The sequence below is a fragment of the Phoenix dactylifera genome, chromosome 11 (assembly GCF_051530095.1).
Source record: "Phoenix dactylifera cultivar Ajwa chromosome 11, Ajwa_hap1_PhDact_Kaust_v1.1, whole genome shotgun sequence".
Taxonomy (NCBI): domain Eukaryota; kingdom Viridiplantae; phylum Streptophyta; class Magnoliopsida; order Arecales; family Arecaceae; genus Phoenix; species Phoenix dactylifera.
Window position 1 is genome coordinate 10,119,575 of NC_143200.1, and position 23,941 is coordinate 10,143,515.

At 39.1% G+C, this 23,941-nt stretch overlaps 1 non-coding gene across 1 annotated transcript; it reads left to right on the forward strand.

The window, feature by feature from the left end:
* The first annotated feature begins 6,572 nt into the window (after nucleotides 1-6,572).
* Nucleotides 6,573-6,678, forward strand: LOC148700651 (small nucleolar RNA R71). The gene has a single exon (XR_015971611.1). It is a non-coding gene; the product is annotated as a small nucleolar RNA R71 (small nucleolar RNA).
* The last annotated feature ends 17,263 nt before the right edge of the window (nucleotides 6,679-23,941 follow it).

Here is a 23,941-nt window from a genome sequence, read left to right on the forward strand (position 1 = left end):
TAAATAATCTTAAATATATTTCGTTCCCTAAGGATTCGACCTCGGACTTTCGAGATTTTACTACTTGTACGATTCTCCTGCACTTGGGAGAACAATTTTATTTTTGCATCAAAAAGATAACTAAATTATAAATTATTCAGCACTTATCACACCCCCAAACCTATGTTTTGCTAGTCCTCGAGCAAAATAAAACTAGAAAAAAAGAATTCTAACTCACTTTCGCAGGCTCGCGGTTACATTTACCATATGTAACAAGACTTTAAACCCCTTGGTTACCCTAGTGGACGAGTTATAGTCTCGTGAGGGTTTTCAGTGAAGATACCCACAAACTTCAGTAAATCATTTATTATTATTGTTATTATTAATTTCTTTTTTCTTTTTTCTTTTTTTTTTAGATCGATTGATCTATGAAGTGAAAATCAAATTCCAAATGCATACTAGTAAAGAATTTCAAAAACTCTTTTTTTTATTATTATTAAAATCTAATTTAAGATACATAAATGATAAGAATTTCAAAACACACATGGTTTTATTTACTAAGTCAGCCCAAATTCTAGGTTAGTATGCAATCTAAGTTAAAGTCATTAAGCTTCCATTTAGGGAGTTGTAAGACTCATTTATACTGGAGTGCTCGGTAAAATCTGGATCGTACACAAGCTAAGGGTTCGAATCTCCAAAATATTGCAAAGACTAATAGTTTCCAAGGATTGGTCGAAGGGACCTACTCACTAATTCAAAATCATCTTATCTGCAGAATTTCGAGAGTTGTGGTTATTTACTGTAGTACCTCATGGGCTTTATCTGTAATATTTTAGTTTACTCGAATTTTTACAACGACGGCTTTCACACTATTATCTTTTTCAAGGTCAATACAGCATTTTTTTTTCATTGAAGATGGTAATTTTTTTCAAGAAAGATATATAAATTGTGCACTTTTACTCTTGTGGTGATTTCTCCGTGTAACGAGCAATCAGTCGACAACTCTCACACTAGTTGGCATAAGCTGTCGGGTATCAAGACTCCCCTACGGACTTATGCTCGAAGTCCTCATCACAAGCCCACTTGACCTTTGACAATAGGTAGCCCTTTTCAATGTTCCTGACTAAATCCATTTTTATTGATGATTTTTTTTTGGATTAGATAAGTATGATTCATCAGGGTCCAAGGTTGCTACTATACTATCAACATCATGTCGAGCCTAGACCTTAGAAGGGTCGGCCAGTGTGTAGTGAAATTTCAAAGTGTTAATTAGCTTACAACTCCCTAAGAGAGACTTAATAAAAAGAACTTAAATTTGTATTACTTCCGACTAGTCATTGGGCTTTTTAGATTTTATATACCCTGTGTGTTTATCATTCTCGCATTCATGTATAAAAATTAGGTAAAAAATATATATATGTATATATATATAATTTTTTTAAAATTTTATTATTATTATTATTATTATTATTATTTTGTTTATTTTTTTTATTTTTTTTAATTTATAAAAATGAACACAATTTTTTTTAAAAGATTTTTTTATTTTTTTATTTTTTATTTCTTTCGATAAATCTGACATTATGAAGTGAAAACGAATGCAAGAGATGCAAACAAAAAATGATTAGAAATACTTAAAAATACCTCCAAACCTAAACCTAACATTGTCCTCAATGTTAAAGAAAACTAAAAGAATTGGGTTGCCTCCCATTAAGCGCTAAGTTTATTGTCTTCAGCCAGACACAGTGCATCCTTAATTATTTTGATAAACAAGGTTCGTCAAATTAAGGGATTCAATCAATTTCCCATCGGCAACATAGTCCACATAAGGTTTTAACCTTTGACCATTGACTTTTAAAACATGTCCACCATTAAGGTGTTGGATCTCTACTGCACCATAAGGAGAAACCTTTTTCACTACGAATGGTCTATCCCACCTAGAGCGAAGTTTACTCGGGAAGAGTCGCAACTTGGAATTGAACAGCCAAACCTTTTGACCAGGTTCGAAGGACTTACGGTTAATATTTTTATCATAAAAAGCCTTAGTCCTTTCTTTATAAATTTTAGCATTTTCATAAGCCTCATTGCGCAATTCTTCAAGTTCACCTAGTTGGAGTTTTCGGTGAGGACCAGCTACTACCATGTCTAAGTTAAACTTTTTGATAGCCCAGAAAGCTCTATGTTCAAGTTCTACCGGTAAGTGATAAGCTTTTCCAAAAACTAATCGGTAGGAAGACATGCCAATAGGAGTTTTGTAGGCAGTACGATAGGCCCAGAGTGCATCATTTATCCTTTGAGACCAATCTTTCCTATCGGAACGTACCGTTTTCTCTAAGATGTGTTTTAACTCCCTATTGGACACCTCGACTTGTCCACTCGTTTGGGGATGGTATGGGGTAGCAACTTTATGGGTGATGTTATATTTGCGAGCCAAAGCCTCAAAAGACCGGTTGCAAAAATGAGATCCCCCATCACTGATGATGGCTCGGGGTGTGCCAAAACGACAAAAGATGTTTTCATGTAAAAATTTAACCACAACCTTGTGGTCATTAGTTTTAGTTGCGACAGCTTCTACCCATTTTGAAACATAATCGACCCCTACTAGAATGTATTCGAAACCAAAAGATGGTGGAAAAGGGCCCATAAAGTCAATACCCCAGACATCAAATATTTCTACAATTAAAATAGGATTGAGAAGCATCATATCTCTACGGGAGATGGTACCCATCCGTTGGCACCGTTCACAAGTTTGGAAAAAGTTATGGGCATCTTTGAAAAGTGTGGACCAATAAAATCCACTATGTAAAACTTTTGCTGCAGTTTTTCTACCCCCAAAATGTCCCCCACAAGCTTGTGAATGGCAGAATGAAAGAATACTTTGAAATTCATATTCGGGGATACATCGACGGATTACTTGATCGGGACAATACTTGAATAGATCGGGATCATCCCAATAATAGAACTTTACTTGTGAAAAGAATCGGTTCTTGTCTTGAGTTGACCAATCATCAGGAATTCGTCCTATGGCAAGGTAATTCACTATATTTGCAAACCATGGCGTTTTCATTCCTTGTACCTCAAATAATTGTTCATCTGAAAAAGAATCGTGTAAGGGTGAGGTATTTTTATAGGGCTTAAGAAGAATCCTAGATAAGTGGTCTGCTACGATATTTGCAGTTCCTTTCTTGTCACGAATTTCTAGGTCAAATTTTTGTAGTAAAAGAATCCATCGAATCAGACGGGGTTTGGTGTCCTTCTTTGCAAGGAGGTGTCGAAGGGCAGCATGATCAGTGAATACGGTAACATTGGATCCTAACAGGTAAGATCGAAACTTGTCTAGCGCGAATACTACAGTTAGCAATTCTTTCTCAGTGGTGGTATAGTTCAATTGTGCATCTAAGAGTGCTTTACTAGCATAGTAGATGACATGAGATACCTTATCTAGCCGTTGCCCTAAAACTGCCCCAATGGCATAGTCGGATGCGTCACACATCAGTTCAAATGGAAGGGTCCAATTAGGGGGCCGTATGATAGGTGCAGTGGTTAATTTCAAGCGAAGATTTTTAAATGCCTCCTCGCATGCTTTATCAAAGACAAAGGGAGTGTCCTTAGCAAGAAGATTGCACAAGGGTTTGGAAATCTTGCTGAAATACTGAATGAAGCGACGGTAGAAACCAGCATGGCCAAGGAATGATCGGATTTGTTTCACAGTTTTAGGTGGAGGGAGATTGGAAATAAGATCGATTTTGGCTTTATCTACTTCAATGCCCCTCTTGGACACGACGTGTCCTAAAACTATGCCTTCTTGAACCATGAAATGGCTCTTTTCCCAACTTAATACTAGGTTGGTCTCCTTACATCTTTCCAAAACTAAGGTCAAATTGTCCAAACAATCGTCAAAAGATAGGCCAAAAACTGAGAAATCATCAATGAACACTTCTAGAAAGTTTTCCACCATATCTGAAAAAATGGCCATCATGCATCGTTGAAAAGTTGCGGGTGCATTGCATAGTCCAAAAGGCATCCTCCTATATGCAAATGTCCCAAATGGGCAAGTAAAAGTGGTTTTTTCTTGATCGTCCGGGTAAACAGGTACTTGATTATATCCAGAATAACCATCTAAGAAGCAGTAGAAACCTTGACCAACCAACCGTTCCAAAATTTGATCTATGAAAGGTAGAGAAAAATGGTCCTTCCTAGTCATTGAATTAAGTTTCCTGTAGTCAATGCACACGCGCCAACCCGTGGTTGTGCGTGTTTGTATCAATTCTCCTTTCGTATTTTCAACCACAGTGATACCTGATTTCTTGGGTACCACTTGTGTCGGGCTCACCCACTTACTATTAGAAATTGGATAAATGATTCCAGCATCTAATAACTTCACCACTTCTTTCTTGACTACCTCCTTCATGTTAGAATTGAGTCTTCTTTGCATTTCTCGGGTGGGCTTTGCATCATCTTCGAGATGAATTCGATGCATGCAAACAGAGGGGTCAACCCCTTTCAAATCAGCTACAGACCATCCTATGGCATGTTTATTCTCTTCTAGTACCCTTAAAAGTTTACCCTCCTGTTCAGTAGATAAGTTGGCTGCGATGATTATAGGGAGGGTATCTTCTAGTCCTAGAAAGGCATACTTAAGAGTTGTCGGAAGTGGCTTTAACTCAAGTTTAGGTGGAGAATCAATGGAAGGACAAAGTGGTGCACTAGCAATGGGAGGAAGAGGTTCCGGTCAGATCTTCCAAGGAAGGGAACTCATAGGAGATTGATTGTCGAGTAAGATGTTAACTTCTTCTACGGCCTTGTCTATATCAAAGTTGTCAATGTCAAAATGGGCCAAACATGCCTCTAAGGGGTCATTTGCTAAGATATAGGGAAGGGCGTTCTCTACAAGATCATCCATTTCGTCAATTAGGCAACACTCGTCTTCCCTCACATGTTGGTCAGCGGTATGAAACACATTTAACTTAATTTTCATGTTTCCAAATGATATATCCATTGCCCCAGTTCTACAATTGATACATGCATTGGCTGTCGCTAAAAAGGGACGACCAAGAATCACAGGAATTTATTTTTTTAGGTTGGGCACATGTTCCATGTCAAGGACGATAAAATCTACTGAAAAATAGAATTTATCTACCTTGACAAGAACATCTTCAATCATCCCTCTTGGCATCTTCACCGATCTATCAGCCAATTGTAAAGATACCGAGGTAGGTTTCAATTCACCTAACCCAAATTTTTCATAGACTGAATAGGGTAGAAGATTCACACTTGTCCCTAGATCTAAGAGTGCTCGGTCGATGGAGTTATTTCCTATGACACAGGAAATAGTGGGAGCACCAGGATCTTTGAACTTTGGAGGGGTGTTGTGTTGGAGAATGGAACTTACCTGCTCAGTTAGGAGGATCTTTTTAGGCACATGTGTCCTAGATTTCCGCTTTTGGTTGCAAAGGTCTTTGAGAAATTTGGCATAGGAGGAAACTTGTTTGATGGCATCGAGGAGTGGGAGGTTGATTTTAACTTGTTTGAAAACCTCCATCATCTCTTCTAGTGAAGTTCCCTTCTTGCCAAAGGGAGAGGGTGCATTAAGTGCTTCAGGGAATGGAGCCTTTGGAATGTGGGTTGTGGCAGATGGTGGACTAGCTGAAGAAAGTTTTGGGTTTTCATGTGATACATTCCTCTCCTCTTCTTCACCTTCCTTATTGTTACCCTCCCCAACCTTATTATCTATTATACGTCCACTCCTTAGGGTAGTCAAAGCATTGGCTTGCTCATGATTTATTCGAGTTTCTTGAGCCACGTATTGTCCCCTAGGATTACTCATTGGTTGACTTGGAAGCTTACCTTCCTCTCGCTTGTTTAATGCATTGGCTAGTTGACCCATTTGGGATTCTAGCTTAGCAATTGATTGCGTGTGAGAGTGCAATAGTTGTGTGTTTGCCTCCAAACCTTGAAGGGCAATCAACACTTTCTCCTCAAAGGCTGTATTTCTTTGGGTTGGAGGAGGAGGGTGTTGAAATTGAGTTGAGGGACGGTAGAGATGAAAATTCTGAGGGTTTTGAAAATTTTGGGAGTAGGGTTGGGCAGTATTCGAAGCTTGCTGCCTCCAAGAAAAATTTGGATGATTCCGCCATCCCGGGTTATATGTATTGGAAAATGGGTCATTACCCGATTTGGGCTGTGTTTGGGCAGCATTGATGTGTTCTTGCACGAGTTCGGGAAGGGTGCTGAGGGACACTCATGAATAGGATGCGATGGGCTAGAACAGATAGCACACACTTGTGCTTGGGAAGAGCTAACAACATGTCCTCCTATCATCAGTTGGTCAATCTTATGGGACAATGCATCTACCTTGCTAGACAGGTCCATAGAATGACTTATTTCACAAATGGTCCCTTTTCTTTGAGAACTCGGGGGGTGCTTGACGAGGATAGGAAGCATGGTGGAGGGAGTTTTCATTAAGATTTTCAAATAATTGCCATGCTTCATGCTCATTTTGAAGCATGAAAGTCCCCCCGCATGTAGCATCGATCATCTGACGGTTTCGTTCAGTCAAACCGTCATAAAAACATTGCACTAGCTGCCACTTAGGTATTTGATGATGAGAGCATTTATGGATTAGGTCCCGAAATCTCTCCCAAGTTTCATGAAATTCTTCTCTCTCAGTTTGGGAGAAGCTTGTAATGGCACGTCTAAACTGGTTTGTTCTTCCTATGGAAAAGTATTTTTTAAGGAATTCTTGTTGCATTTGATCCCAAGAACGAATCGAGTTAGCTTCTAAAGAATTCAGCCATTGTTTGGCTTTATCTTTAAGGGAGAAAGGGAATAATCTAAGTTTCAGAGCATCATCAGTGAAATTCTGAATCTTGACAGTGGTGCAAATCTCAAGGAATTCATCTAGGTGTTTATATGGTTCTTCGTTGGTGAGCCCATAAAAAGATGGGAGCATTTGGATCACACTAGACTTTGTTTCATATTGTACCGCTGTTACCTCAGGTAATCGAATGCAAGATGGGGAAGTGTAAATGGTGGGAGTAAAGTACTCCCTCAGGAGTTTGGGTTGTTCTTCAGCCATCTCAAGAGGTGGGGATGATTCTAAGATTCTGATCTCAGCTCGAATATTCCTAAGGGTCCGTTCTATTTCAGGGTCAAAAGGTAATAGGTCACGTACTCTAGAACGACTCCCTTGCATACACTAGTACTTGATCAATCAAGCATGCAATAAAAGATAAACACATCAATCCTTGTATTTGTCCTAAAATCACTAGACAGCTCCTAACTGGTTTGAAGAGGGCACCTAAGCCTCCAATCCGGTCTAATGAACCGAGTTGATCAGGTAAGCTTCCTGATGAGAGCACAAAAGTGCGATCTACACGCTGCTTAAATTAATATTATTGCTAACAAATAAAGATAAAAGTGCTGCATTAATTTCATATTTTTTTATTTGGCACAGATCAGAGTTTAAATGCGCATAGGGTCAGCCCCATTTGCACACCAGAAGGAGCATTAGCAAACCAAGCTCAGTCTAATGGAACAGCAACCAAAGGAGCTAGATTCATTATCCGGAAGGATCCAATGGTCCGTGCGGTTCATAGTAGCATGCCCACCATCCCACACATCCGTCTATTCTTCATCATCCCAGCTTCCAGATTAGGCGTGCCACAACTCCCTTCCACTTTTATCCTTCAACTTCCGGATTAGGAATCAACCCTCCAGCATCCTCCCAGCGTCCGTGTGCAGCCCGTCGGATTTGCAACTCCATCAGCGCCTGCTCTTCCTCCGTTCTAGCCATTCGTGAGCATCCCACGGCAGCCTTCTTCCGCCCGCGATCATCTCCACAGCTTCCGAGCCCGTGATCCCCTTCTTCCAAACCCGCATCAAACCTCCCCAGCCGTCTGCAAAGCATCCGCTCCACATTTTCCGCCTCCCACGCATGATCCGTGGCGTCCGTTCTCAGCGCCGGATCCGTGACACGCTCCTCTTCCGCCTATCTCACGGCACCCAGGCATATCAATTGATCCTAGCTTCCGGATCAAGCAACATCACCACCCTGCCATTCGCCTCACCCACAGCGCCTCCCAGCAGCCCGCTTCTTCCTCCGTTCCAGCTGTCCGCACGCACGATCCTCGGCATCCGATCCTCCCCACGCGCGATCAGTGGAACCATCGATGCCATGGGCTCTGGGGCGATCTATATGAAGAGGGCCTTCTCGACTAGAAAGGGGATCCCTCATTCGGAAAAACAAAGGCGCCGGGCTGCTGCAGTGGAAGAAAACAAGAAAGAAGAAGAGAAAGGGAAACAGGGGATGCCCTGTTTCCGAAAATAAAAAGAAGAAAAAAATAGAGAGTGAGAAAGGGAGGGATGTTGATGTTTGTAATGGTTTGCTAATTCCGTTGGCAAAGGGTGATGGATGAATCCTTGTCATGTTGCTTTCATCAAGTATACCCTAAACTTTTATTCTAATTGTTTTATATCCATTGGTATGTTTTGAATTCTTGAATATTGATTTATTAGATAGATCTTTTATGGTTTATATATATATTGATGCATGGATTGTTTCGATGTTTGATTTGCCGTAGACGTAACCGGCACGATAAATACTTAGATGTTAAATTCATGTTTTTAGATTGTATACTCCATGATTAGAACTACTCTATCATATTAATCTTTAATCAAGAATCGCCGAGTTTTTTTATTGAAAGTAATATTGTCAAGGAGGATTCCGGATCCCTAGCCTTCTCTATATTCTTGAACTTTGTTTAATTATCTATTAATCCTCTACTTTTAACTTTTGAAAATTAACTAAAAATTACATATAAAAATTACGCTAATAATCTTTAGATCGTTCCCTGAGGAATCGACCTCGGACTCCCGAGTTATATTACTTGTGCGATTCTCTTGCACTTGGGAGAGCAATTTTTCGAAATCACCAAGTTTTTGGCGCCGTTGCCGGGGAACGGCTGAGTTATTAGTATAATTTTAGATTTAATTTTTACCTTAGTAGTTAGTATTTTTCTTTTGAAGAAAAAATTAAATTAAATATTTACTACTATTTTTAATTCCCTGCATAGTTTGCATCAAACTCTGATATCATAGAAATTAGCCGTCTGATTGGATGCAAATTTGGTCAGCTGGTGCAAGACACATTGCTCAATAATCTGAACGGTCTGATTGACATTCTGAGACTTTTAAGACCATTAGATTAATACGAAACCTTGCTGCTTTCTGTTTTGAATTTTCTGCATTTACTTTTTTTAGAATCAGAATTTTATTGTTATCATATCTCATTAACCCTTGTTGCTAATTGAAAATTTAAGAAAAAAAACTTTAAGAAAAGATCAAGGGTGATTATTCAAAAATAAAAAAAAAGAGAAAAAAACCTAAAATTTCAAATTTCAAATTTTAAATTTTAGAATTCAAATTTCAAACTTCAACTCATAAAATTTAAAAAAAATAAATAATTTGCTTGATCACCTATTCAATGAAATTTAATGTCATGTCATAAAACATTTAAAAAAAAATCTCTTGATTGTTGCATATAGTATAAGGCATCAGCATAAAATATTCTAAGGGCTGAACCCATTTAAAAAGATAAGGTCAGGATTTCATCACTCGTCCTTAGCCCAAAAATCACCCTAAAATCAACTAGACGTTGGCCCCTAAGGACATTCGAGCTCAATAGGACGAAGACCACCGAAAGTTGCACCAATTTCGCTATGTGGCTTAGTTGATGTCTAGGCAAGCTTTGTCCCTATAAGGGAGACAGTTCATCTGTTCGAGGCAAGTGGGTTTTAAGTGGGACCTTTGCGAACGCATCATGACCCCTCCACTTACCTGGGAGCTTACCTGGTCAACTCGGTTCATTAGACCGGATTGGAGGCTTAGGTGCCCTCTTCAAACCAGTTAGGAGCTGTCTAGAAATTTAAGAAAAATATTAAAAATTGAGGTGTAATATTTTGTTGCATGTTTGATTGTAAATAGATTTTCGTTTTAGGGTATCTTTAGTTGGTACTTATATTTATTTAAAAAAAAAAGAGAGAGAAAAATATTTTGCATGCTAAAGTGGAATAGGGACGACACCGGTCGACCGGTCGATTAAGTCGTACAACTTTAGATCATCCCTTAGGATACATCCTTGAAATTTCTTCACAATATCTCACACCTTGTGAGATGGCTGATTTAAATGAAGATGCGGAAAGCCACCACGATCGAGAACGTGAACCCCATGTTATGACCCTAAGACAATACCTACAACCGGCTAGGACTAGTCAGCCTTCATGCATAATTTTTTCTGATAATGTAGGACATTTTGACATCAAACCCGGGGTAATTCAATTGCTGCCCAAGTTTCACGGGTTAGAATACGAAAGTCCGTATCTTCATTTAAAGGATTTTGAATATGAAATGATCATCCAAATTTTAGGTAGAGAAATGATCATCCTCAACAGTCACACCATTCAGTTCCTCCACCTGCACATCCTACTTTTGCATCACCACCCTCTCAGAAGCCAAATATCAAGGATACCTTGCAATCCATACAAACTTTTCTACAAGGTCAAGCTAATATCAATGCTCAAAATACTCAAAATTTTGAAGACATAAGGAACCAATTGTCAATGTTGACTACCGTCCTAAGTACCCAAGAGAAGGGTCAGCTTCCAGCTCAACCCCAACCTAACCCACAAGTGCACGGTAGTAATAATACGGCTCCTTCTAGTTCGCATACAGAACATGCAAAGAACATCATGACTTTGCATAATGGAAAAGTCATTAATCAGACCGTCCCATTGAGACCGTAGGTCACTTCTAATTTTGATGCTCCCAAAGAATATGAAAGGGACAAAGAAAAAATTGAGGTTCCAACTTCTACCGAGAAAGTTGAATGTCCTTTTCCTCCACCTTTTTCACAACGGTTAAAGCCGTTGCAAAAGCTCGAACCTAATTCTAAAATTTTTGAGCTTTTTAAGCAAGTAAAGATCAACATACCTCTTCTTGATGCAATCAAACAAGTATCCTCATATGCCAAATTTTTGAAGGACTTGTGTACTGTCAAGCGCCGATTAAATGTTAAGAAGAAGGCATTTTTAACTGAAAATGTGAGTGCTATTTTGCAGCACAACATTCTCCCTAAATATAAAGATCCAGGTTGCCCAACCATCTCATGCATCATAGGTGACTTTAGGATAGAGCGAGCATTGTTAGATTTAGGGGCGAGTGTGAATTTGTTGCCATATTCTGTATATGAGCAACTTGGTTTAGGTGAGTTGAAGCCAACCTCCGTCACTTTGCAATTAGTTGACATGTCAGTTAAAATTCCAAGGGGGATTATCGAGGATGTATTAGTCCAAGTAGACAAGTTATACTTTTCTGTCAATTTTATCGTATTAGACACACATCCGGCTTCGAACTCACAATCTCAGATTCCAGTCATTTTAGGACGTCCATTCCTTGCAACTTCTAATGCATTGATTAATTGTAGGAATGGCGTCATGAAGCTTTTTTTTGGTAACATGACCTTAGAACTGAACATTTTTAATGTGTGCAAACAACCCAATGATCCCGAAGAGAGTAAGGAGGTTGACTGGGTTGAAACCATTACAGAATAATATTTGTTAGCTAAAGCAATTAACAACCCATCCGATGATAGCTTAATTGATTGGTGTCCTAATGGAACCAATGATGATTTGACAGTCACACCTATTATGGATAATCTGGATATTAAGATGGTCACTGGATGGAGACCAAAAGTAGGAGAATTTGAGAAGTTGTCGCCTCGTGAGGTGAAAATAGTACCATCCTGTGAGCAAGCACCCCAGCTCGAATTAAAACCTTTACCAAAGGAACTTAAGTATGTTTTTCTTGGACCCGAAAACACTTTTCCTGTAATCATCTCGTCTGGACTTGATCATACCCAAGAAAAAAAATTAGTTGGTGTTCTAAAGAATCATAAAGGAGCCTTAGGGTGGTCCATTGCTGACTTGAAGGGAATTAGCCCCTTAATTTGCACGCACTGGATATATTTGGAGGACAATGCCAAAACCACAAGGCAAATGCAACGAAGATTAAATCCTACAATGAGAGATGTGGTTAAGGCAGAAGTCCTCAAGTTGCCTGACGTGGGTATTATTTATCCAATTTTCGACAGCAAGTGGGTAAGCCCGACTCAAGTCGTTCCTAAGAAGTCGGGTTTGACGGTGGTAGAAAATGAACAAGGTGAACTAGTTCCAACTCGTGTCCCGACGAGTTGGCGCATGTGTGTTGACTACCGAAAGCTGAATTTGGTCACACGAAAGGATCACTTTCCTCTACCCTTCCTAGACCAAGTGTTGGAGAGAGTTGCAGGGCATGATTTCTATTATTTTCTCGATGGCTATTCGGGATATTATCAAATTAAAATTTTACCAGAAGATCAAGAGAAGACTACCTTCACTTGTCCTTTTGGCACATTTGCTTTTCGACGAATGCCATTCGGGTTGTGTAATGCACCTGCAGCATTCCAAAGATGCATGCTCAGCATCTTTGAAGACATGAACGAGAAGTTTTTGGAAGTGTTTATGGATGACTTCTCCATTTTTGGTGACTCATTTGAGGATTGCTTGTTTACAAGCAGTCTTAGCTCGATGTATAGAAAAGAATTTGATATTGAATTGGGAGAAATGCCACTTCATGGTACCAAAGGGAATTGTCCTAGGACATATTGTTTCATTGAAGGGCATGGAAGTAGATAGAGCTAAGATCGATTTAATTGCTAAGCTACCTGCACCCAAGACGGTTAGAGATGTTCGATCATTTTTGGGTCATGCTGGATTTTATAGGAGGTTCATCAAGGACTTTAGTGTCGTAGCTCGACCATTATGTAACCTTCTATCCCTTGATACATCGTTCAATTGGACTGAAACTTGCCAAGATACATTCGAGAAGTTGAAGTCTATGCTTAGCACTGCACCCATCGTGCGACCACCTGATTGGTCATTACCTTTTGAGATTATGTGCGATGCTAGCGACTATGCGATAGGAGCTGTCCTAGGACAACGCAAGGAGAATAAGCCATATGTCATTTACTATGCAAGCAAAATCTTAAATGATGCTCAAATGAATTACACCACCACCGAGAAGGAGTTTCTTGTAGTAGTAATTGCCTTAGATAAATTTTGCTCTTATATCCTTGGTGCTCCTATTGTTATTTTCACGGACCATGCAGCACTAAAATATTTGTTGGATAAGAAAGAAGTCAAACCACGATTAATACGATGGATACTTCTACTCCAAGAATTTGACATAACTATCTGTTGCCCAAGGTGACAAACCAAGAGGGGGGGGGGGGTGAATTGGTTTCTCTTAATTTTAACTATCTTACTTATGTTAAATGATGAGTTAGTGGAATTAAACAAATCACAATACAAACAACAAGAAGTATAGTGGTTCGGTGCTCTCCTTAGCACCTACGTCCACTCCCCAAACGACCCCTTGGGAATTCACTATAATCCCGCGGATTACAGTTGGATTGTTTTCCGGGCTCACAATCCAAAAACCTTTACACTTTGGTTTTCCGGGTTCACCAAAAATCTATGTTGGTTTTACGGGCTCACCAACGAACCTATGTTGGTTTTACGGGCTCACCAACGAACCTATGTTGGTTATCCGGGCTCACCAACGAACCTTTACAATTGGTTTTACGGGTTCACCAATCAACCTATTCCGTTGGTTTTGCGGGCTTACCAACTAACCTTTACAAGGAGTTTAATAACCAAAGTAAGAAGATTTAAGCTCCTAGATGAGCAAATATAACAATATAATCTACAAAGAAGAGTTTAGAGAATAGTTATCGCTTGATGTGACTTCTCTCTTCTTTGTCAAGGATGCTTCACTCTTCAAGGGTGGATGGAGCTCTTAATGACTCTTGGAATCTGCTCAACCACTTTCTTTTGACTCTTGAATGAAGCACTTGGATGAAGAAGATTAGGGCACTTTGTCTTTCTTGTGTACTCTTTGATATTTTTGCAAAACGATGTTCTCTCTGATGAATAGTGCCACTTTAAATAGTTTCCTTCATCCATTGGACAAGCTCCAATGGTTAGAATTTAAAAACTAGCCGTTACTCACTGTTGGAAGGATAAAAAGTACTTCTGCAGAACTAGCCGTTATGCTTCTGTCCGTGTTTGGGTCGGCTCAACCTGTCCTTGGGTCGACCCAACTTTCACTTGGGTCGACTCAACCTTTCCTTGGGTCGACCCTCTCAGAACCACAGAAACTTGCAATTCAGCCTTCCTTCACTTGGGTTGACCCAACATTTCTTTGGGTCGACTCAAGGTTCAATTGGGTCGACTCAACTTCTTCTTGGGTCGACCCTCTCAGGGTTTCCAGAGAACCTTTTCTGTCATCTGTTCTGTCTTGCCTTTGGGTCGACCCTCTCAGGGTTTGGTTCGACTCAAGCTTGGGTCGACTCAACTTCATCTTGGGTCGACCCTCTAAGTATTTCCAGAGAACCATTTTCTGAGTTGTTGAGAAGCTTGAAGTTTGGGTCGACTCATGCTTTCCTTGGGTCGACCCAACTTACTGTTCATCTGTGCCATTTTTGCAGAAGTGTGCCAGATGCTTTCTTGATGTGCCGGGGTCGACCCAATCAACCTTGGGGTCGACTCAATCCACACTTTGCTGCAACTCAAGGTTAGATTCATCCAAGTAAACAATGAAATGCATCTTTAACTTGTTATACAAATATACTGAGAGTAACAGATTTATAAATGAAGTATCGAATTAACTTATAACATACTCTCGATTATTGCTTGTTAATCATCAAAATAACACTATCATCCTCAATCTCCCCCTTTTTGATGATTACAAAATATAGAGTATGAGCCTATTGATGCTTGTCTTAAAATCAGTTTTAAAAGGGCTCAAGTTGCTGAATTTCAGCTTTTCAAATATGAGAGTGAAGTCTCCCCCTATATCATTCAAATGTTTCCAATTTGACTTTTTGAATTGTTCTCCGTTTTATTTATATTTCATTAAAGATGAAACTCCAAAAATTTGAGATAAAGCATGAGTTTCAGGTTATGTATCGAGGTGTGAAAGGTGCATGCCAAATAGGTGCATGGGAATAGACACAATAAATAACAAACATTCAAACTTCATTGATCAAAATAGGAACATTTTAGTACAATAATGCCAAAAACAAAAATAAATACAATGTTCCTCAATCAAAGTTTAAAATACATGATCAACCCAAAATACATATGAGAACTAGATACCTATCCTAGGCGCTAAACAGAAATACTAATATCAGCCTAGGGAGTATCTAATGGCTGGGTTCTAGTCCTCATCCTCTTAGTGTACGTGGCGAGGGGAGGTCGAGCCTGATGAGACTGAGTCTGGCGTGGAGCACGATGAGCTGGATGACTCTGTGCCGAAATCTCTGACTCAGCAGCCTGTGGCACAGATGGTCCATGAGTCTCTCTCTCTCCGTAGAGCTCCCATCTGCTCCCTCAGATCACTGATATCAGCAGACATGATGTCTAATCTGCTCGTCAGCCCATCAATGATAGTCCTCGCCTGAGCTGACATAAGCTCTGTCATCCTACTCCAGAACTCATCTGTATCTCCCGCAGGAACAGATGACGATGGTCCAGCCTCTGAAGGTGCAGTAGGATGATCCATATGCTCCTCATCCTCAGGGATAGGGTCTCCAATATCTGGTGCATCACCCTCTGGTGCATCATCCTGAATCCTTGCTCCAGTATGAACCCACTGCCCGTTCACTTTCTCATAGCCCATGCGAATAAGTGATCGTGCAGTGTATGTATCAGTATGAAGCAGATGCCTGGAGATCTCCCCCTCGACAGATATGTCGTGCTGTCGGAAGATCAAGGTGAGTATCATACCATAAGGCAAGGATACTCTTGAGTTGCAGATCACCTTCCTCATCTGCCTCAGTATCATGGCCGGGAGATTCAGGGGAATACCCTGAATAATATGCTCCATCACTACGAGATCTCGCTCTGTAATGAGATCGAATCTCCCGCTCTTCGAAAATAGAATCCTATTTATGATGCTGAGCAACAACCTCATTTCTGCAGAAAGAGAGCTCGCTATTACCTTCTCCGAAAAGTCGAAGTCTTCATTCTCAAGTATCAACTGCAGGGCTCTCATCTTGTTTTCTGGCTTTTCTGGAGTTGCTCCTTCGCAGGGGAGATGAAGCAACTCACTCAAACTCTCCTCGGAAACTCGAACCCTAACTCCTCGAACTTCCGAAATGAGCCCTCCCATCCCAGTTTTGAGGAAGGCATAGAACTTCCGAACTAGTCCGGGGTAGATCACCACATCTAGGGAGCAAAGATACTCCCAACCTTGCCTTCGGATCCATTCCCTCAAACGGAACCCTTCTTGATCAAAGAACTCGGAATGGATCCTTCTCTCCGTTGTAACCGGTCTCCCCGCAAACCTTGCAAGTTGTACTGAGGGGAAAGGAGGAGGAGGTGGCTCTGCACGTGCCGCACGTTGTGGAGACACTGTAGATGGCTCCGTAGCTTCTCTTTCCTCACGTTGGATCCGTGAGACTCTCCCGGATCTCTTGGCTACGGCTCTTTTGGGTCCCATTTTTCCAAGATCTTGAAGTAATCTAGCGTTTGGAGTTGATTGGAGGAGTTTGGAGTGTGGGGAATAGAGTTTTCAGAAGAGGACAAGGGCAAACAGTGCCCTAAAAAAGCTCTCGGGTCCCCCTTTTAACAGTGGGGTCCCGACGTTGGGTCGACTCAAGAATTTGCTTGGGTCGACTCAACGTTGGGTCGACCCTATTCTGGGTTGGGTCGACCCAAGTTCAGAATTTTTTTCTTTCTCTTCCTTTTTGCTTCTAAAAATTTTCCTTGCTTCCAATCCATACAAATTCTTTCTGGGACAATGATACATGAGTAAGGAATCTATATATGACAATTTTGACTCATGTTTCATGGGTTTTTAGAAATGGAAGGAATGTATCATGAGACTGCTTGCTCCCTTTTATATCTCTTCAATAGAAAGGATCACATATGCCTAATTTCCTCCTTAGCGTGCAGAATCTATCTTCACTTAAGGGTTTTGTGAATATGTCGGCTAATTGTTTTTCAGTGCATATATGCTCGATACATATGTTTCCATTTTGCACATGATCCCTAATAAAATGATATCTTATTTCTATGTGTTTGGCTTTAGAATGCTGAACCGGATTTTTAGTAAGATTGATGGCACTAGTATTATCACACTTAATAGGAATATTATCTAGCTTAACTCCATAGTCCTCTAGTTGTTGCTTAAGCCATAGTACTTGAGCACAACAACTACCAGCAGCTATATATTCAGCTTCAGCTGTTGACAGTGCCACTGAATTCTGCTTTTGCTAAACCAAGATACTAAGTTGTTTCCTAAGAATTGACATGTTCCACTAGTGCTCTTCCTATCTAATTTGCATCCAGCAAAATCAGCATCTGAGTATGCAAGCAAATCTAGACAGGAGTCTCTTGAGTACCATAATCCTATGTTCGTAGTTCCTCTTAAATATCTAAGGATTCTTTTAACAGCACTTAAATGTGACTTCTTAGGATCTGATTGGTATCTAGCACATATTCCTACACTAAATACGATGTCTGGTCTACTAGCAGTAAGGTAGAGCAAGGATCCAATTAGTCCTCTATAAAGCTTAATATCAATACTCTTCCTTTTTTCATCTTTGTCTAGCTTACTAGTAGGATTCATTGGAGTGCCTACTCCCTTATGATTTTCATTCCCAAACTTCTTTAGTATTTCCTTTGTATACTTAGTTTGGTGAATGAAAATACCTTCTTTAGTTTGTTTGATTTGTAATCCTAGAAAGAAACTTAGTTCTCCCATCAAACTCATTTCGAATTCTCCATGCATTAGATCAGCAAATTCTTTGCCAAGAGTATCATTTGTGGCACCAAAGATTATGTCATCTACATATATTTGTACCACTAATAGATTTTCGTCCTTTCTTTTGAGAAACAGTGTTTTATCTACATTTTCTCTACTAAAGTCATTATTAAGCAGAAATTTGCTTAATCGATCATACCAAGCCCTAGGTGCCTGCTTCAATCCATATAATGCCTTATGTAATCTAAACACATGATTTGGCAATTCATGATTCTCAAAACCAGGAGGTTGCTCTACATATACTTCTTCCTCTATAAAACCATTTAAGAATGCACTTTTTACATCCATTTGATACAATTTGAAATCCATAAAACATGCAAATGCTAGAAGTAATCTAATAGCCTCTAATCTAGCTACAGGAGCAAATATTTCATCAAAATCTATCCCTTCTTCTTGATTGTATCCCTTAGCTACAAGTCTAGCTTTATTTCTTACAACTAACCCATTTTCATCTAATTTATTTCTAAAGATCCATTTTATTCTAATTACAGAGTTATGCTTTGGTCTTTCAGTTAATGTCCATACATTACTTCTTTTGAATTGATTTAATTCTTCTTGCATGGCATTTATTCAATTAGTATCTTTTTCAGCTTCTTCATAAGTCTTAGGTTCTAATTGTGAAATAAAAGCAAGATAATCATTTAAATTTCTGAGAGAGGATCGAGTTCTTACCCCTTGAGATGGATCACCAATGATTAAGTCTTTAAGGTGTCCAGATGCATACCTCCATTCCTTTGGCAAGTTTTGAGATTGTGGTGGCACGCAATCATCTCCCTTATCTTGAATTGGCACGTCATCAATATTCAACTTTTCAAAGTTAATAATTCCTGTATCATCATCAAGAATATTTTCTTTCCTAGCAGACTCACTATCAGACTCATCAAATATGATATTAACTAACTCTTCGACTACAAGGGTTCTTTTATTGAATACTCTGTATGCCCTGCTAGATGTGGAGTATCCTAAGAAGATACCTTCATCTGACTTGGCATCAAATTTACTTAGATCCTCTTTGCCATTGTTTAAGATGAAATATCTACATCCAAATACTCTAAGATATTTAGCGGTTTGTTTCTTATTCTTCCAAAGTTCATAAGGAGTTTTCTTGGTTATATGTCGTATTAAAATCCGATTTAGAATATGGCAAGCAGTGCTTATAGCTTCAGCCCAAAAGTACTTTGGAAGATTTGACTCGCACAACATTGTGCGTGCCATTTCTGCCAATGTCCTGTTTTTCCTTTCAACAATCCCATTCTGTTGAGGCGTTCTAGGTGCTGAAAATTGATGTGAAATACCATTTTTATTACAAAATTTTTCAAAGTGTTGATTTTCAAATTCAGTACTATGATCACTTCGAATTACTACTAAGGTGAGCTTCTTTTCATTTGTGATATTATTATAAAGTTTCAAGAATTCTGAAAATGCTTCATTCTTATGTGCCAAAAATGAAACCCATGTATATCTTGAGAGATCATCTACAATAACTAGTCCATACTTCTTCCCTCCTAGACTCGCAGTTCTAGTGGGTCCAAATAGATCCATATGTATGAGTTCAAAAGGCCTAGTTGTTGATACTATATTCTTTGATTTGAAGGATGATTTAGTTTGTTTTCCCAATGAGCATGGTCCACAAATTTTGTCCTTTTCAAAAATCAACTTTGGCACATCTTTTATTAATTCCTTATTGACTAGTTTTGATATTAATTCCATACTAGCATGTCCTAATCTACGATGCCAAAGCCAACTTGTTTCATTTTTCTTTTCTTCATTAGTAATTAAGCATAATCCATTTTTCTTGCCTAAATCATGTAGATCTACCATGTAAATATTTCTTTGCCTTTGTCCTACAAGTACAATGCTATTATCTTTAGGATTTGTGATTATGCATACTGATGCTTCAAATGTGACTTTAAATCCTTTATCACAAAATTGACTTATGCTAAGTAGGTTATGTTTCAAACCCTTAACTAATAAGACATTTTCTATGAAAATAGATGGAGTAATAAAAATTTTACCCTTTCCAATGATATACCCTTTACCATTGTCTCCATAGGTTACTACTCCACCCTTCTTAGATTCCAAGGTGACAAATTGGTCTACGTCACCGGTCATGTGTCTTGAACAGCCGCTATCTAGATACCATCATTTTCCTCTTTATTAGCTGCAAGACACCCCTGCAATAAAGATCAAGAAAGAGCTTTAGGTACCCAAACTATGTTGGGTCCTTTAGGGTTAGTACTTGATGTTCCTTTTGGAACCCAAACTTTCTTGAATTTGATCTTATGATTATTACTCAATTTGTTTTGACTGGACTTTCTATAGTTACATTCATATGCTTTATGTCCTGATTTATTGCAGCAATGACAAGTAATATTTTCATTTTTAGCTTTAACAAAAATGTTCTTTAAGTATTTTTGATTCCTATTTATTTTATAACCTAATCCAGCCTTATCATATACAGCTTTTTGACTATCAAGAATCATATTTAATTTGATTGAACTAAGTGTAAATTTTTCTACTAAGGATTTATATTTTTCAGCATCTTCTTTTAACTTGACATTTTCAGCAATTAGATTCTTGGTTTCATTTGTGAGTTTCCTACTTAATGTTTCATAGTTATGAGATAGTTTTAACTTGTCTTTGATAAGAGATTGATTTTCTTCTTTTAGAACTTTATTTTTATTGATTAGTTTTTTATGTTCTTTCATTAGTTCTAAAAATGCATCATGTAATTCATCAACAGTAAAATCACATTCAAGTTCAGAATCTACCTCATCGTCATTGGCCATATGACACATTTGGGCCGTCTCTTGATGATCTTCATCTTCTGAACTTGACTCCTCACTTTCACTCCATTCAGCCATGAAGTTCTTCTTTTTCAGTTTTCTTGCCATCCATTTCAATTCTGGGCAATCTATCTTATAATGCCCAGGTTTGTTATACTCATAACAAATAGGAGTTTCTTTTTCCTTTTCTTTGTCCTTACCCTTTTATTTGCTTGAGCTACCTTTGAAGAAGGATTTCTTTTTATGAAATCTATTCTTACCTCTCATAAACTTTCTGAATTTTCTTCCAAGCATAGCCATTCCTTCTTCATCCAATTCATCATCATCATCTGAATCTTCCGACTCAGTTTGTTGTTTAGGGGTGATAGACTTTAGGGCAATGGGCTTTCTTCTCTTGACCTCATCTTCTGAATTTTGCCTTATGGTCAACTCATGGGTCATGAGTGATCCTAGAAGTTCCTCTAATTGCAGTGTGTTGAGGTCCTTAGCTTCCTGAATTGCAGTTACCTTGGCCTCCCAAACTCTTGGTAGAGACCTGAGAATTTTTTTGCACCAATTCAAAGTTAGTATAAGACTTTTCTAAACTCTTAAGCCCATTTATAATTTCAGTAAAACGAGTAAACATATCAGTTATGGACTCAGTGGATTTCATTTTAAACAATTCATACTTGTGTACTAATATGTTTATTTTTGACTCCTTAACTTGATTAGTCCCTTCATGAGTGACCTCAAGTTTGTCCCAAATTTTTTTTGCAGAGACGCAAGTAGATATTCTATTAAATTCACTTACATCTAATGAACAGTAAAGTACATTAATTGCTTTTGCATTTAACTGTGCAAATCTTCTATCACTTTCATTCCAATCCATTTTTGGTTTGGGTATGATAGTGCCCTCTATATTAAGTGTGGGTGTGTGAGGTCCTCTAGTAATAATGTACCATAATTCATAGTCTAAAGCTTGAATGAATATCCTCATCCTAGCTTTTCAGTATGTGTAGTTTGTGCCATTAAATAGAGGAGGTCTATTTGTGGATTGCCCCTCACTCATAGAACATCCCACTTGGGTTGTCATGATCTTTAACTCTTGATTGTGAGATCAATAAGTACTATTGGAGCACCTTGCTCTGATACCACTTGTTGCCCAAGGTGACAAGCCAAGAGGGGGGGTGAATTGGTTTCTCTTAATTTTAATTATCTTACTTATGTTAAATGATGAGTTAGTGGAATTAAACAAATCACAATACAAACAACAAGAAGTATAGTGGTTCGGTGCTCTCCTTAGCACCTACGTCCACTCCCCAAGCGACCCCTTGGGAATTCACTATAATTCCGCGGATTACAGTTGGATTGTTTTCCGGGCTCACAATCCAAAAACCTTTACACTTTGGTTTTTCGGATTCACCAAAAACCTATGTTGGTTTTACGGGCTCACCAACGAACCTATGTTGGTTTTCCGGGCTCACCAACGAACCTTTACAATTGGTTTTACGGGTTCACCAATCAACCTATTCCGTTGGTTTTGCGGGCTTACCAACTAACCTTTACAAGGAGTTTAATAACCAAAGTAAGAAGATTTAAGCTCCTAGATGAGCAAATATAACAATATAATCTACAAAGAAGAGTTTAGAGAATAGTTATCGCTTGATGTGACTTCTCTCTTCTTTTCAAGGATGCTTCACTCTTCAAGGGTGGATGGAGCTCTTAATGACTCTTGGAATCTGCTCAACCACTTTCTTTTGACTCTTGAATGAAGCACTTGGATGAAGAAGATTAGGGCACTTTGTCTTTCTTGTGTACTCTTTGATATTCTTGCAAAAAGATGTTCTCTCTAATGAATAGTGCCACTTTAAATAGTTTTCTTCATCCATTGGACAAGCCCCAATGGTTAGAATTCAAAAACTAGCCGTTACTCACTGTTGAAAGGACAAAAAGTACTTCTGCAGAACTAGTCGTTATGCTTCTGCCTGTGTTTGGGTCGGCTCAACCTGTCCTTGGGTCGACCCAACTTTCACTTGGGTCGACTCAACCTTTCCTTGGGTCGACCCTCTCAGAACCACAGAAACTTGCAATTCAGCCTTCCTTCACTTGGGTCGACCCAACATTTCTTTGGGTCGACTCAAGGTTCAGTTGGGTCGACTCAACTTCTTCTTGGGTCGACCCTCTCAGGGTTTTCAGAGAACCTTTTCTGTCATCTGTTCTGTCTTGCCTTTGGGTCGACTCTCTCAGGGTTTGGGTCGACTCAAGCTTGGGTCGACTCAACTTCATCTTGGGTCGACCCTCTCAGTATTTCTAGAGAACCATTTTCTGAGTTGTTGAGAAGCTTGAAGTTTGGGTCGACTCATGCTTTCCTTGGGTCGACCCAACTTACTGTTCATCTGTGCCATTTTTGCAGAAGTGTGCCAGATGCTTTTTTGATGTGCCGGGGTCGACCCAATCAACCTTGGGGTCGACTCAATCCACACTTTGCTGCAACTCAAGGTTAGATTCATCTAAGTGAACAATGAAATGCATCTTTAACTTGTTATACAAATATACTGAGAGTAACAGACTTATAAATGAAGTATCGAATTAACTTATAACATACTCTCGATTATTGCTTGTTAATCATCAAAATAACACTATCATCCTCACTATCAAAGATAAAAAGGAAGTAGAGAATGTGGTTGCTGACCATTTATCACGGTTAGTTTTTAATGATTCGGTGCCACAGTTGCCTATTAAAGACTCATTTCCAGAAGAGCAGTTGTTTGCACTCTCTACTATGCCATGGTACGCTGACATTGTCAATTTTCTTGTTACGAACCAAATTCCGGAACATTGGGGGTCGACAGATAGAAAAAATTTTCTGCACGAAGTGAGGAATTATTACTATGACGAACCCTATTTATTTAAATATTGCAATGATCAAATTTTTAAATGATGCATACCGGATCATGATATACAAAGTATACTTTCTTTCTGTCATACTGATGCTTGTGGAGGACACTTTGCATCTAAGAAAACGGCAGCTAAGGTGTTGCAATGTGGTTTTTATTGGCCTACATTATTTAAAGATGCCCACGAGTTCTGTAGGACATGTGACCCATGTCAACGTGTTGGAAGTCTAATTCGTAGGCAAATGATGCCTCTTCAGCCCATTACTGCTATTGAAATTTTTGACATGTGGGGCATCGATTTCATGGGTCCACTCCCACCTGTTCGATGTATGCCCTAGAAGCCAATTTGGCTGACACATTGTTGATTCTAGGGACATA